The 13,707-nt window shown below is 41.5% G+C and overlaps 1 long non-coding RNA gene across 1 annotated transcript in view; it reads right to left on the bottom strand.

Annotated features, from left to right (window-relative positions):
- LOC123372190 overlaps positions 1-4,452 on the bottom strand; it is a 29,956-nt gene extending 25,504 nt beyond the window's left edge. The window contains exon 1 of the long non-coding RNA XR_006580165.1: positions 4,396-4,452. This is a non-coding gene — a long non-coding RNA (uncharacterized LOC123372190). The remainder of the gene's footprint in view (positions 1-4,395) is intronic.
- Positions 4,453-13,707: the final 9,255 nt, after the last annotated feature.

Here is a 13,707-nt window from a genome sequence, read left to right as displayed (position 1 = left end):
GGGAGGTTTAGGTTGGAAAGAAGGAAAAACTTTTTCACTAGGAGGGTGGTGAAGCACTGGAATGGGTTACCTAGTGAGATGGTAGAATCTCCTTCCTTAGAGGTTTTTAAGGTCAGGCTTGACAAAGCCCTGTCTGAGATGATTTAGTTGGGAATTGGTCCTGCTTTGAGCAGGGGGTTGGAGTAGATGACCTCCTGAGGTCCCTTCCAACCCTGATATTCTAGGATTCTATGAGTCTGAACTATGCTTCCTAGATAAAAATCACACAGGGCAAGGCAGGAGGCATGTTCATTGTGGCCTGTAGTCTCACTGCTTGTTCCCAAAGAAACAGCAAGCCCCAGGTGAACCCATGTAACCATGAATGAATACTGGAGAAGCTAAATCAGGCTCAGCTCATCTGACCCTTTCCAGATTCAGGGGTCTCTAACACCATAGGAATTGGTTGTGACACCAAAAAATAGCGACAACCCATTTTGAAGAGAGAGGCAAATTTAGGATCTGGATTTCAACCACTCTCAAGTTGAGGTGTGTTCAGATGCAGAATTTTGGTGCAGCCCAGCATGAAAACAGAGGTTGTTTACAAAATGCAGATCTGCATCTGAGTACAGACAGTACCACCAAATCTGCTGATGTTCAGACCTGGAGTTTGGTTTGTAATGAACTCAGAAAGTATAAGGCTACCTAGTATCTCCCCAAAGATCCCCAGCTCCTTCCACGATGACTCTTCAACCCAACGTTTCCCCATAAGAACATAAGCTCTCCACTCAAAATGGCTATTGATTAATAGAGACAAGTCTGGCTTTTCCCTGCCAGGCTTCTAAACTGCAAGCAGTTGCTATCACATTAGTCCCATCACAATGGAGTAAGTCATAGGGAGCTCCTTGGAAGAGACCTGCAACTTGATGAAAGTATCCAAACAAGAAAGCCTGCTTTGTCAAAATCATATCATCACAGAATGTTTGCCAGTTTCCCGACTCTCACAGTTCACTGAAACCTGAACTGGTGATCAATCAAAATTGGTATTTAATGGAGCAAAAACCACAGGCAAATTCCTGGTGCTTAGAAATCTTTCAAGAGTCTCTTATTAGCACAGAGCGTCACATGAGTCACAAAACAATCTACTTTCTTTCTTCCCCCATATGTTTTTGAACAACGGTGTTCTTCAATTTGGGTATGAGGTAATGCAGAACATCTTTGGTGCAGTGATCATGAATATCAAAGTTTTCCCCAGGTAGGGCTATGTTTGAAATGGGATACTGCTATGGAAAGCCGCACACTGATTATAATTTATCATCATTTTCATATATTCTTATATAAGTAATACAGATCACCACAGACAATTAATCAATCTGTAATTAGGAACCGACATGAACATTTACTACCATCAGGCATAATTTATATGATTACAGATGATTAAATAAAATGTAATTGAGTGAACAGGCAATTTGTTAAGCACATGTAAATTCAGCCATACCACCTCAGGCTGTGATCTTGTCAGCTCTCAATAGCTGAACAGGGTCAGGATGGGTCAGTATTTGGATGAGAAACCTCCAGGGAGAAACCCAGGTGTTGCAAGAAGTGAAGCTAGTGATTTAGTAGATGGTTCTCTCCTTGCTGAGTCAGTGCTGAACCAATGTATTCCCTCACATGCTATGGGGAGGATGGAAACAAGCTGCTGGAAATATACTGTCCTTCAGATGAGCCATAAAAGCAACTTGCAGTTACTCTATGGCAATTTTTATAAACTTAGGGGTGAGGGTTCATCTCCTAGTAGCTTAAATTAATTACACATAGACTCCTTGTCACTTCAGCTGGATGCAGCAATATTCCCCAAACTTTAGTCCCCCGATAACTGGTGGTTCCCGGACACTTGCTGGTTGTCTGCAGAGACAGAACAGACTGCTCACATGGTGCTGGCTCTTCTCTGGGTTTCCAGCTGCTTCTACAAGTGGAAGCCTGTAGGAGCTGCTGGAAACAGAGAAGCACAACCAGCCAAGGGGCTGCTACTGCAGAGAAGGAGAGGAAGCACTCCCCTTTAGAGCCAGATCCAAAGCCCAGTGAAGTCAGTGGAGAGATTCCCACAGAAGTCAGCTATCTGTAATGTTTTGGAAGGGGTGGGTGTGTGTGTGTCTTCTACTGTATCAAGACAAAATCCAAACAACTGAATGCTTTCTTGCAAACTGCAGCACGTACCTAACTTGATCTTGGTCTTGGTGTCAGGGCAAATGTAATAGTGTGTTTAAAAAAAATTATTTCACAAAAAAAATAAACCTGAATTAGTGAGATTTTTATTTTATTTTAATCACCACTTAACTTCTGTTGGTTTGTTCTGCAGCATTCCACTGCTTATTTCAAGATGACTCATTCCAATAATTAAAACCAGCCATTTTAATACAATGCGGCGCTTTTGCTATAGATTTAATTGTAGAACTTTTCAGGAACTTTTCAACTCAACCTCTCATCAGAAAATGCTGGTTTGTTGAAACCAAATATTGTGCAGAAACAGATCGCTTATGATGCGAGTTTCCTTGGGCTGTCAAAATGGAATTTCTGGTCAAAACCAAACAGAATGAAACCCTCATAGAATATTCAGTAGCTCAGTGATTAAGGCTTTCACCTGGAATCTAGGAAACCCAGGTTCAAGTCTTTGCTATATCCAATTCAGAATACAAACTCCAACCTGGGTTTCTGACATCCCATTGGACTATAGAGTCAGTCTCCATCTTTCCTATTAGAAACATTCCATTTTGTGTAGCTAATTAAGCATTTATTGGCCCAGCAAGCCAGTGTTTCTATATCCTGGGAAATTTCCCCAAACCTGGGAATTTGTGAGTAAAATGTTTCAACTTGGGGAAATTGGGAATTTTAATTCAAAACATTTTACTCACAAATTCCCAGATTTGGGGAAATTTCCCAGGATATAGTAGCACTGTAAAAAACTTTATCTGAGAATTTTTCACCAGATTTGGGAAATTTTTAGCGCTAGGTTGGGAAAAGTTGGCATCGTGATATAGAAGTACTGCAGCAAGCACTCTGACTCGCTACTCAGTAGTTAGGACATACAGCTGGAATGTGGAAGACCAAGGTTCAAGTGCCTTCTCTGAATCAGTCAGAGAAGGAACTAGTGCATGGCTCTCAGGCCTTCCAGGTGAGTGCTCTGGCTGTTCTGGAGTGGGACTCTCACAAATGTTTTTGTCATTAAAGATTTCAAAATATTATTTCCATGCCACTGCAGAACAAAAAAAACCTCAACATTTCAAAACCTCAAATGTTTTCGCAAAATGGAATTCTTGATTTTTGGCCAGACCTATTTATTTGTATTCTTGTAGGGTCTGATCCTACTCGGACTGGCTTCAGTGGGAGCAGGACCAGGCCTCTGATGGATAAGAAACATTCATAAAATCATTCCAGCTTCTGCTAGTGGAATGCAAGTGTAGTGGGGTAGGGGAATGCAGAGGCAAATAACGTATAATTATTATGCTCTCCTTCTTCCTGCAGCTCAGCTTAACTCTTTGCTGAAGCAGAGGGCAGAGTCCTGTCTTTTCAGGATGCAGTACACTGAGTTAAACTTCAGGACTATTGCATGTAAAACCCTGACAAATAGATGCGAATAGTTCCCAGTAACTGTGGAAAGGGAGGAGTTCTACACAGCTTCTTAGTAAAACAAACATTTAATGCACACAGAAACCATTGTAAATAGTATTTGGAATACTATGAATAATTTTTAAACAAAAAGCTATTAGCAGTACATCTACTGTTCCTCATACAGACTTTCCCACTTTACTGTTACATATATTCAAATATAAGGTTTCAACAGAACATTAACGCTTCTATGCTTAGCACACATATCAAAACACATTCCCCTCTGATCTTCTCTCTGAGATGATTTCACAGTTGTAACAGTGTGGCCATAGTACATAGGGTGTGTCACCTGGACTTTTTGGAGCATGGGAGGGAAGCATCATCTCAGTCCTTTTAAACACTTGAGAACCCTGTCAGCAAAGTTTAGGGATCTCCATAGCTAGCAGGATTCCAGCCCTTGGGTGAACTGCTGACTAGTCCTCAGCTGCTGGTGAAAGAAATCTATAGCCTTATCCAAAGTGGTACAGGTGTTGGGGTCAGCACATAAAATATGCATTCCCTGGGTCTCTCACTTACAAGGCACCATCTTTCCCCCAAAAACCTAGCTAAGTCAGCTATTAGTTACAATCCCTCACCACACTAAGCACTGCCCCACAATCTTAGTTTAAAGCAGTTGGGTGACAGCTTAATGTAAATTAAGCCTCTAGGGGTGACAAACATTTCTCTCCCTCTAGGTCCATAAAACATACCATGGTGGACCAAACACTCATAATGGAGGGCTGCTATAGTAAATACAGCTGTAATAGCGCTCACCTGTATCCAAGAGCCTAGTCCTGCATGATCAACCTCTAAATCCCCAGAGCTTTCTGGGGCTTCTATACATAGAACCTCCCCCAACACACATACACAATTTGATTGGCTCAGCCCTCAAAGGGTGAGTGGGTGTGACCTTCAAGGCAGCTTGCCCACAATGAAAACTTCCTATACAGCTACCAAGCATGTCTAGTAACTGCCACAGCCTAGTTCTGGATGTTTCTAAGCCCTTCTAGCTGAGTTGCCCTACCCTGGCCTTCTGCCTGTATCCAACTAAAATCCATGTCCTGTCCTCTCATTGTTTCTCTCCCTTTCTTTGAGCCAAACAAAGTCAAATGTTGCAATATACAGCATGTGGGTTACACATGAAGAAAAGCCACATGGAGAAAGAGAGAAATTATCTTTGATTATTAAATGGATACTTATGTAGATGGATAATCAGACTTCTTTCACAAGGGATGTGAAATGTATGGGAAATATGGGAGCACAACATATGGATTAGGGCAGCAAGTCACACAAGCTTTCTTCTATCAAACAATTAATGAAATCACTTTCCAGACGGTAAGACCCCTGGCTGGGCTATTCCTTGCACATTGTACATTGTAGCTGCACAAACAATTTGGGTCAGTGTGATGTTTAAACTCTTAAGTGGTACCACTAATCTCCATTAATCTGACTTTAAAGATGAGACATAATGCTTAATACAAGAGCATAAGAGTTGTTAATGCAGGCTCCTCAGCTGGAACACATTAATACACAACTCCTATGGAAAGAATAGGCTCTTAGGATTGTATTTGAGGGTTGCAAATAAAAAATCCATTTAGGGATCTTCCCAGAAGGGCTCTACTCTTTGGGTACTTTCCATATGAGTATTTCACCATTATCTATGTCAGTGTGAAAGCAAGGGGCATGCAGTGCAGATTCACTTTCATATGGATTATTTTGTTCACCAAAGAAAAACCTTCTTTCCAAGCTTTTTCTTAATTTTTTCCTTCATAGCAAAATGAAGGGGATGAAATCTTGGCCCCACTGAAGTCAACGGGAGTTTTGCCATTGACTAAAATGGGGCCAGGTTTTCACCCATTTATATGTGACAATATACCCAGCTGGATCAACTAGCCTGATTCTGCTGTAAGTTACACTGGTCTCAGTCAGGAATAACTTCACTAAAGCTGGAATTAAACTGATGTAAAATATTAACAAAGGAGAATCAGGCGCATAGTCCTTAGGCATCAGCATGTGTCAATGCCCATGTGAGTATTCCATTTTTTGTTTTACGATAGTAAATATGCTGATTTTTCACTGACCTGTGCTTTATGCAGTCATTTACACCTGTGCACAGTGAATGGAAAGCGCTACCATTCTGATCTGGTAGCAGTGTATACTCACTTTCAACCTACCTTTGAAAATTTTGGCCTATATGAGTTATAGACAGACCTGTTCAAAAAATATCTTTTGCAAAAAAAATCTTTTTAAATGTTGAAATTATCTCTGTTCCACAGATTTTGAATTCTCTCACTTCACTTTTTGCAGCATTTTTATTGAAATATCTATCAAAATCATTATTATATTGTTTTCATTTACCAAAAACCTGAGGGTGGGGTTGTTTGTTTGTTTTTCAGTTTCGGCAAATGAGAAATGTCATTCACATTTTCAATAAAATATATTTTGAAAAAAAATTGGTGAGAATTTTTTAAAAGTCAGCAGTGTTTTGCAAACATAACTGTTTTGAAAATAAAGTTATTTTTCAACAAAAAATCTTGTTGTTTGAGAAATTTCAACCAGCTCTATTTACTGACAGCCATGAAGCCTGGACCATGCCTGAAAAAGCTAATAGTCTTGCCAGGGTCATGTAATTAATGTAAATGCTTTGATATCTTTTGATGGAAGGTATTAATTACCTCAAGTGTAAATTGAGTAAACACAGGCAAAAGATGAAACAATTACGCTGTGTATACATAGTCTATGAATTACTAACACATAGCAATCTAGAAAGCAGGGAGGAAAATATTGTAAAGCATATAATTTATGGCCGGATGTAAAACACCATTGACTTCAACAGGAGAAGGACTGAGACATTAAATTGAATGCTTTTGACTTAAGAATAGTTAGATCACTGAAATTACCATATCATTGGCTATGTTCAGTAAAAGAGATAATTGCTACTTTTGTTACCCAATCTATTATTGAATCCCTTGAAATGCACAGTTTACAAGTTATTAATTATTATAATTACAGTAACACTTAGAGGCCTTAATCAGGATCAAGGCCCCAGTATGCCAGGTGCTGTACAAACACATAAGAAGACATGGTTCCTGCCATGAAGGGTTTACTATCTTAGGGTAGGTCTATACTTACCGCGCGGGTCGACGCGGAGAGTTCAACTTCTCGGAGTTCGAACTAATCAAGACGCGATAGTTCGAACTCCCCACGCGCTCCAGTCGACTCCGGAACTCCACCACCGCAAACGGCAGTGGCGGAGTCAACCTTGGAGCCGCGGACGTCGATCCCGCAGCGTCTGGACGGGTGAGTAGCCCGAACTAAGGTACTTCGACTTCAGCTACGCTATTCGCGTAGCTGAAGTCGCGTACCTTAGTTCAACCCCCCCCCCCCTTAGTGTAGACCAGGCCTTAGCACAGCTACAGAACAGTGTATTTTCACTCCCGATCACTACAGTGTTTTTTGTTGGTTTCTTACATGGTCACTCCTCTACTCTGGTAGAAGAAATTAGGATATGCACTGGGATGAAATTTGGTATAGGTTCAAGTTCCCCCTGTTCAAGTTTTCCTCAGGTACTGGAGAACCTGCTCCAGGGTTATTTATGCTGAGGAAAGGAATTCCGTGTTGTTTAAATAAGATTGTGCTTTTTACTGTGCCCTCAGCTTGAGCCTGTGGGTGAAGATCCTAGCTCCATTGAAACCAATGGGAGTTTGGCCTTCACATTTAATCTCAGAGTGTATCCCATACTCAGATATTGACAGACGGAGAGGTATGACTGCCTGTATTGCTGAAGTTCTAGTGAGGGTCTACTAGCCGCATTCTGAAATTGTCCCCAAGTGATCCGGATATAAAATGGTGGCAATGAAAAAGTTGCTATGATAAATTAACCGTGACATCACTACTTTCTGTATTCCCTTGTACTTCCTTATATTTACTATAGAAATACCTTGAATGCTGCAAACTAATTGCAAATACTTATTTAGTGACCAAAGGCAGCTGAGCAAAATTTTAAGTATCCCTACTATAGAAGTTTGCAGTCTTCTCAGTGCAGATACATAACGGGTGAAATGATGGCCCCAGTGGCAAAGCTCCCATTGACTTTAATGGAGCCAAGATTTCTCCCAATAACTCCTGTTAAATTCTAGTGCCTGAGGAAAATAGATACCTATTGTGCTATGGTGACACCCAATGTACAGGATTTCTTTCCATGGTTTCCCTATGGAATTTTACCTTCACCTTAACATCGCTTTTTATTTTAATCACTTTCTGGGAAGTTGCAGGTGACCTACCTGTATAAGTTTGGGGTTTTTTGACAATATCTAATATTAGACATTTTAGACTGATGCTTTGAAATGATAGATGTCAGATCATTCCATTCAGGCGTTGGGTGTAAAAGAATGAAATTAGATCTTGTTTTTGTTTTTAAATGGAGTTTTACGGGCTAATAATATTTCCATGGACTAGTGCATCTATGTATCTGGAGGGGGAATCTAATGAAAAATATATGAGAGGTTTGCATCAGAAATGTTTTTATTGGGTACACGTTCTGGGTATTTTTTTTCAATGAAATTGTCTTAAGGATTTTTTGCACTTGAACTTAGAGAACATGCTCAGCAGATGAATTAAACCACACATTTCAGAGTCCTTAAGTACTCATTGAAACAAGAGGCAGCAACAGCTCTGAACGAACTATTATGGTCTACCAGGTTTTTTTAAAAGCCTCTATATATGGATTTACGCAATAGGTCTTAACAGCTCAGAAGGGTCTTAACAGCTCAAACCGTCTTAGCAGCTATTGGGTTAAATAACATACATTTTAAAAATTGTATGAAGTCTCTCTCAGTCACTTCTCATAAAAGAGTCTCCCCCACCCCCATTTTTTCAACTAAAGAAAACAAGTATTAAAATTAATACTAAGAATATGACTTAACCCGACAAAATGCAGGAAATCCAGACAGTCATGGATACAGAATGAAGGTTGAAATTCTGCATTTAACTCACCCCTATTGCACCTAGGTAAGGGAAATTATATGACCCCTTACTGTGGAGGATCACAGCAGAGAATGATGTTAATATAAACTACATGAACTGCAATACCCGGCCACAATGGGATAATAAGCAGGGGCGGCTCTAGGATTTCCGCCGCCCCAAGCAGGGCGGCACACCGCGGGGGGCGCTCTGCCGGTCGCTGGTCCCGCGGTGCCGGTGGACCTCTCGCAGACGTGCCTGCGGAGGGTCCACTGGTCCCGCGGCTCCGGTGGAGCATCCGCAGGCATGCCTGCGGGAGGTCCGCCGGAGCCGCCTGCCGCCCTCCCGCGGGACGCCGCCCCAAGCGCGCACTTGGCGCGCTGGGGTCTGGAGCCGGCCCTGATAATAAGGGTGGGAATTCAGGGCCAGATCCTGAGCTAGTGCAAATCGTGTAGCTCTATTGACCTCAGTAAAGTTACATCAATTTACACGAGCTGAGGATCTGGCTGATAGCTTACAAGTATGAAAATATTTTGGTGGGGAGGTGAAAGATGGTTAAAGCTAGTTCATTAATGTAGTTTTCATGAGCCTATGAAAATATTAGTGCCTGGCATTGACTTGACTTTGTCTCCTTTTTCTTGCAGGCACTCTTTAGGGGGGCAAATCAGTAGCCTGATCCTGCCAAATCTTAATCACTCGAGTAGTTCCACCGAAGTCAATGGGAGTACTCACGTGAGTAAGGTTTGCAGATTGGGCCCCAGGCATCCACAATCAATTGCAGATGAGGGAAAAAAGCCGATGCGATTAACAGTCAGTGCAAAGTTGTAGAACAGGAGGTTGGCACTGAGGGCCAGATCCTGAAAGGTATTTAGGCACATCACTCCCACTGATTTCAATAGGCACCTAGATCCCTTTGAAGCTCTGGGCCTGAGATTCTCACTCAGAGTCAAATGATGAGCTCCATTACATCAGGGTAAAACTGGTCCTGGGTCACTCCACTGGCTCCTGTGAGTAACTGAGTAAAAAAAATAAACCAAATCCTATTTCCTCAATGATTACTCAGTGTTAATAGGAGCAGAATTTAGCCCGCTTCTTGTATGTATAAATAGCACAAAAGTAATTGTATTAGTGTAGCGAAGGACTTTCACTTTCTTATGCCTCCTGGAGAAAGAGTATGTTGTCTTGCAGGGCTAAGCTTTTGCAAAAGAGGGGTTTGTTTTGTTAAAAATCTGCTGTCATTTCAACATTAATCATAGGTCTAAAAGCGTTTATTAATGCCCCGTCAATAGCTAATAGTGAAGCAGTGCTGTCAGCTCCCCTCCCTCTTAGCTATGTGCAAACAGTGGTGATTAAGCACCAGATTAAACATCTTCATGAATATTTAAAAGGCTGTTTTTGAAAGTTTCCTGTCCTTTTACACTAATAGCCCCATTAAAACCTGTTTACAAGCCAGTCATGAGAGTAACTGTGTGCACTTAAAACACGAGAGAGTTCCCCAAGAGGAGCACTTTAACCACGTGAGGATGGCATCTGATCAATAGGGTTCTTAAAGTAAGACTGTCTGCCTAAACCCAATGGAAACAACCCGTATCAGCTAGACATAAAGAGCTGGCACAAGCCCAACTTGTTAATTAGGGAGACAAAAAAAGTAATAATACTAACAACAATATTTGCTCTATGGTCTCCATGGTGCAGTGTCCTAGGTGACCCGTCGCGTGACTTTGCAGAAGCTGGCTTTGAGATGTTAACAGCAGCCGGGAAAAGGGCACTGAAAGTTTTAAACTAGCTGAAATGCTGTGTGTGTATCCTGTCTCTTTTCATGAGCTATTTACATATCAGCCTTTTACATAATGTGGAGAGATTATGATACGTGTGATATACGACATATGAAGGTCATAAATAGTATATACAATCTACATATCATAGTGATCATCATTAATAAATATATGTATTATACAATGTACATAACAAACCCTTGTGTAAGGGGATGCTATTCTAAGCCAATGGAATTGCACCTTCTTACACCAGGACTATGGTTGACCCATTCAGTATTATATAGAATACACCACAGACCAGGGGTTCTCAAACTGGGGTTCGGGATCCCTCAGGGGGTCGGGAGGTTATTACATGGGGGGGGGGGTCGTGAGCTGTCAGCCTCCACCCCAACCCCAAATGCTTTGCCTTCAGCATTTAAAATGGTGTTAAATATATTAGAAAGTGTTTTTAATTTATAAGGGGGGGGTCGCACTCAGAGGCTTGCTATGCGAAAGGGGTCACCAGTACAAAAGTTTGAGAACCACTGCCATAGACCTTCCAATCAGAATGTCCTATTCCAAGCTAAAGACACATGAAATAACAAAGTGTGCACTTAGTGTCTGTTCCAATGTCCACTGAGCACCCTGGAAAGATTTCCATTGACTTCAATGGGCTTTGGATCAAACTCCTACTGTGTTATTAAGTGAATCATTAATTATTAACAACAACATAACAGAAATCACGTGTTGCCTTATTCAAAACTTCACTTTTGCCTTATGCGCAGGATTTTGAATATACAGTTGGGGAGTTTAAATACAAATGTGGATTGATTGTTTAGCCTTTTTACTCATTGCCAAGGAGAAAGTATGCTTACATGTGGGTGTCCAGTTTTAAATGAATATTGATTAACTGAAATTCATGCTGCCTGTTTCAGTTTAACTGTTTGGCAAAACTATAGATGTCGATAAAGCTGAATTGAATTCTGAATGGGTTTAAAACTTTCTGGAACCAAGGTAATCATAATGGGAAAAGTCATAAAAGCCAGCAGATCTAACTAGCAAGGGGGGGTTCCCACTGACATGATGCACTCTTGGAAGTGGGGGTGCGTAGTCCCAGAGCTAAGGGGCCAGTCATGTGGCAACAACAGCAGGACTGTAAAGAATTTTTCTGGCCCCATTGCTGCAGGAAGGAACAGAAAAGCAAGTTACTTGCCCCAAAGCATGAGAAAAGCATGCATATTAGCTACCCGTTACTCCCCAATAATCAAGATGGGCAGAGTTCTCGCTCCTGAAGAGAGCAGAAGGCCCTCAAAATATCACAAGCATTGACCCTGAAAAGCCAAGGGAACCCGATGGTGCTGTGTTTAGTCCATTTGTGTTAGGAACTTCCACCTTGCAGTGGATGTGCTCAAAGAGCCACAAAGTGCCCTAACATTCCTTTGCAACGCTTGTGGTTTGGTTTTGCATCACCACGACTCATTGTCGGTGATCAGCTGTCCTGCAGTGGCTCAAGAGCATGAGCACCAGCCTCAGGGCAGACTGTAAGGAAGCTGGACACAAACACCAAATTGGTTATGAGTTCCACCAACCAATTGTCAAATGTAAGCTCCTCGGACACTAGAACAGCCTTAATGTGGAGTCACAGACAGTCCCCTTGGGTACTCTGATCTGTCTTGCCACCCTGCGTTCCCTGTCTTTGTAATAGATGGTCCCTTACAGCGCAAATCACAGCAGTATTCAGGGTATTCCCAGTCCCAATGGACCAGACATTTACCCCAGGTCAATTGCATTTTAGATCTCTCACCAAAGAAAACACATGTAGCCAATCCTATAATAAACTATCTGAAGATTTATTAAACAGGAAAAAGAAACAAGAGAGTTATTTGCAAGGTGAAAGCAGGTAAACATACACACACACACGAATTACAATCTTAAGTTTCAGGAGGTAATAAAGCTTATATAACAAACAACCTTTATATGTCCTTTAGGGCTAACACAGGCTAAGCAAAGGGGTTCTCTCCCTTATGCCTAGAAATCCTTGCCCCTCAAAGTCCAAGCAGCATAGAGATCTACCTCCTTCTTGTTAGGGGTTTTTATTTCCTTCTCCCCTGGCGCCTTGTGCTATGAGCGGCAAACTCAGCTGATGGGAGGAATTCACAAGTATGAATCATCTTCATGGGGGAGGGGGAGTAAACAACGAAGTATTTTGTTCATTTTAATATTCCACACAAGTTTGTCTGGTGTTGATGGGCCTTCCTTGTTAGGCAGGACAAAATATCTTCTGCTGGAGACCAGCATTTCACACTAGTTAATGTCTCTCTCCTCACCTCAGCCAGAACGTTATGTCAGCTGCATGGAAGAATTATGAAATGAACTTCTGCATTATTTAAGTCAGCACTGTCAGCTTTGTAACTCTTCTGAGAAGATGCAGTGGTGCCCCATGGAGGTGATGGACTGGCAGCAAAGAAACTACTAAGCAAGTTATTTATAGCAAGACTGAGGCGGCAAGGTGGTGCCCTGCAGAAGTAATACCATGTTTCTCATGAGCTTAAGACTGGCTATGAACACAGAACATTCCCTCCGTACAAAACATAACATTCATATGGAAGGAAATTACCACTCTGGTCTACTCATGTTTCCCCTGTTCCTGTGACACAACCAGGCCAGAGGCAGATGAACACCTCCTTCATTTTCTCATATTTTCTACACACTCCAACTCTTAGTTAATTTATGTCTCTTCATTATCTTTTTGCCTGATCCCCTCTGTTTCTAATCTGCTGGGGGATGGGGGGAAGGGCAGGGAGGTTGTTATTTACATACCAATAATTACCAGGTAGATCTCTTCAGAATCTACATCATTTTAATATTATAACAGAAATTATTGATGCACTATGAATACTCTATTCACTTTAGCTCCATGAGAAGACTTATTTTGGTTTTCAATATGTCTATATGTAGACACGTTGACAGCCAAAACTGATGTGCATTGGCAGAACTTTGTGAATGTGTGTGTATGGCTATGAATTCACATAGCATCTGCTTTGTATCCAGCTTACACCATTACAAGTCCTTCAATTTCAAAGCACTTACCAAAAAAAAATAAGTAATAGCTACACATTTTCTATTTAAAAAAATCAGATGACCAAATCCTCCATGACCTCAATGGAGTTACATCAGGGATGAATTTGGCCCAGAAACTCAAGGTGTAACCATCAGCTCCCGTTTGTGATTATCATTCAATTGGCAGGTAACAAACGCAGACATGGGTCCGGGCAGCATCACAATATCACAATAAAAACACAAGGATAACACTGATTGATTTTCCTGGTGTTATTAAGCAGAGCTCTAGAATGCGGCCCTTGACCCACCG

The sequence above is a fragment of the Mauremys mutica genome, chromosome 6, assembly GCF_020497125.1.
Source record: "Mauremys mutica isolate MM-2020 ecotype Southern chromosome 6, ASM2049712v1, whole genome shotgun sequence".
NCBI lineage: Eukaryota > Metazoa > Chordata > Testudines > Geoemydidae > Mauremys > Mauremys mutica.
This window is presented reverse-complemented; position numbering and strand designations above follow the sequence as displayed.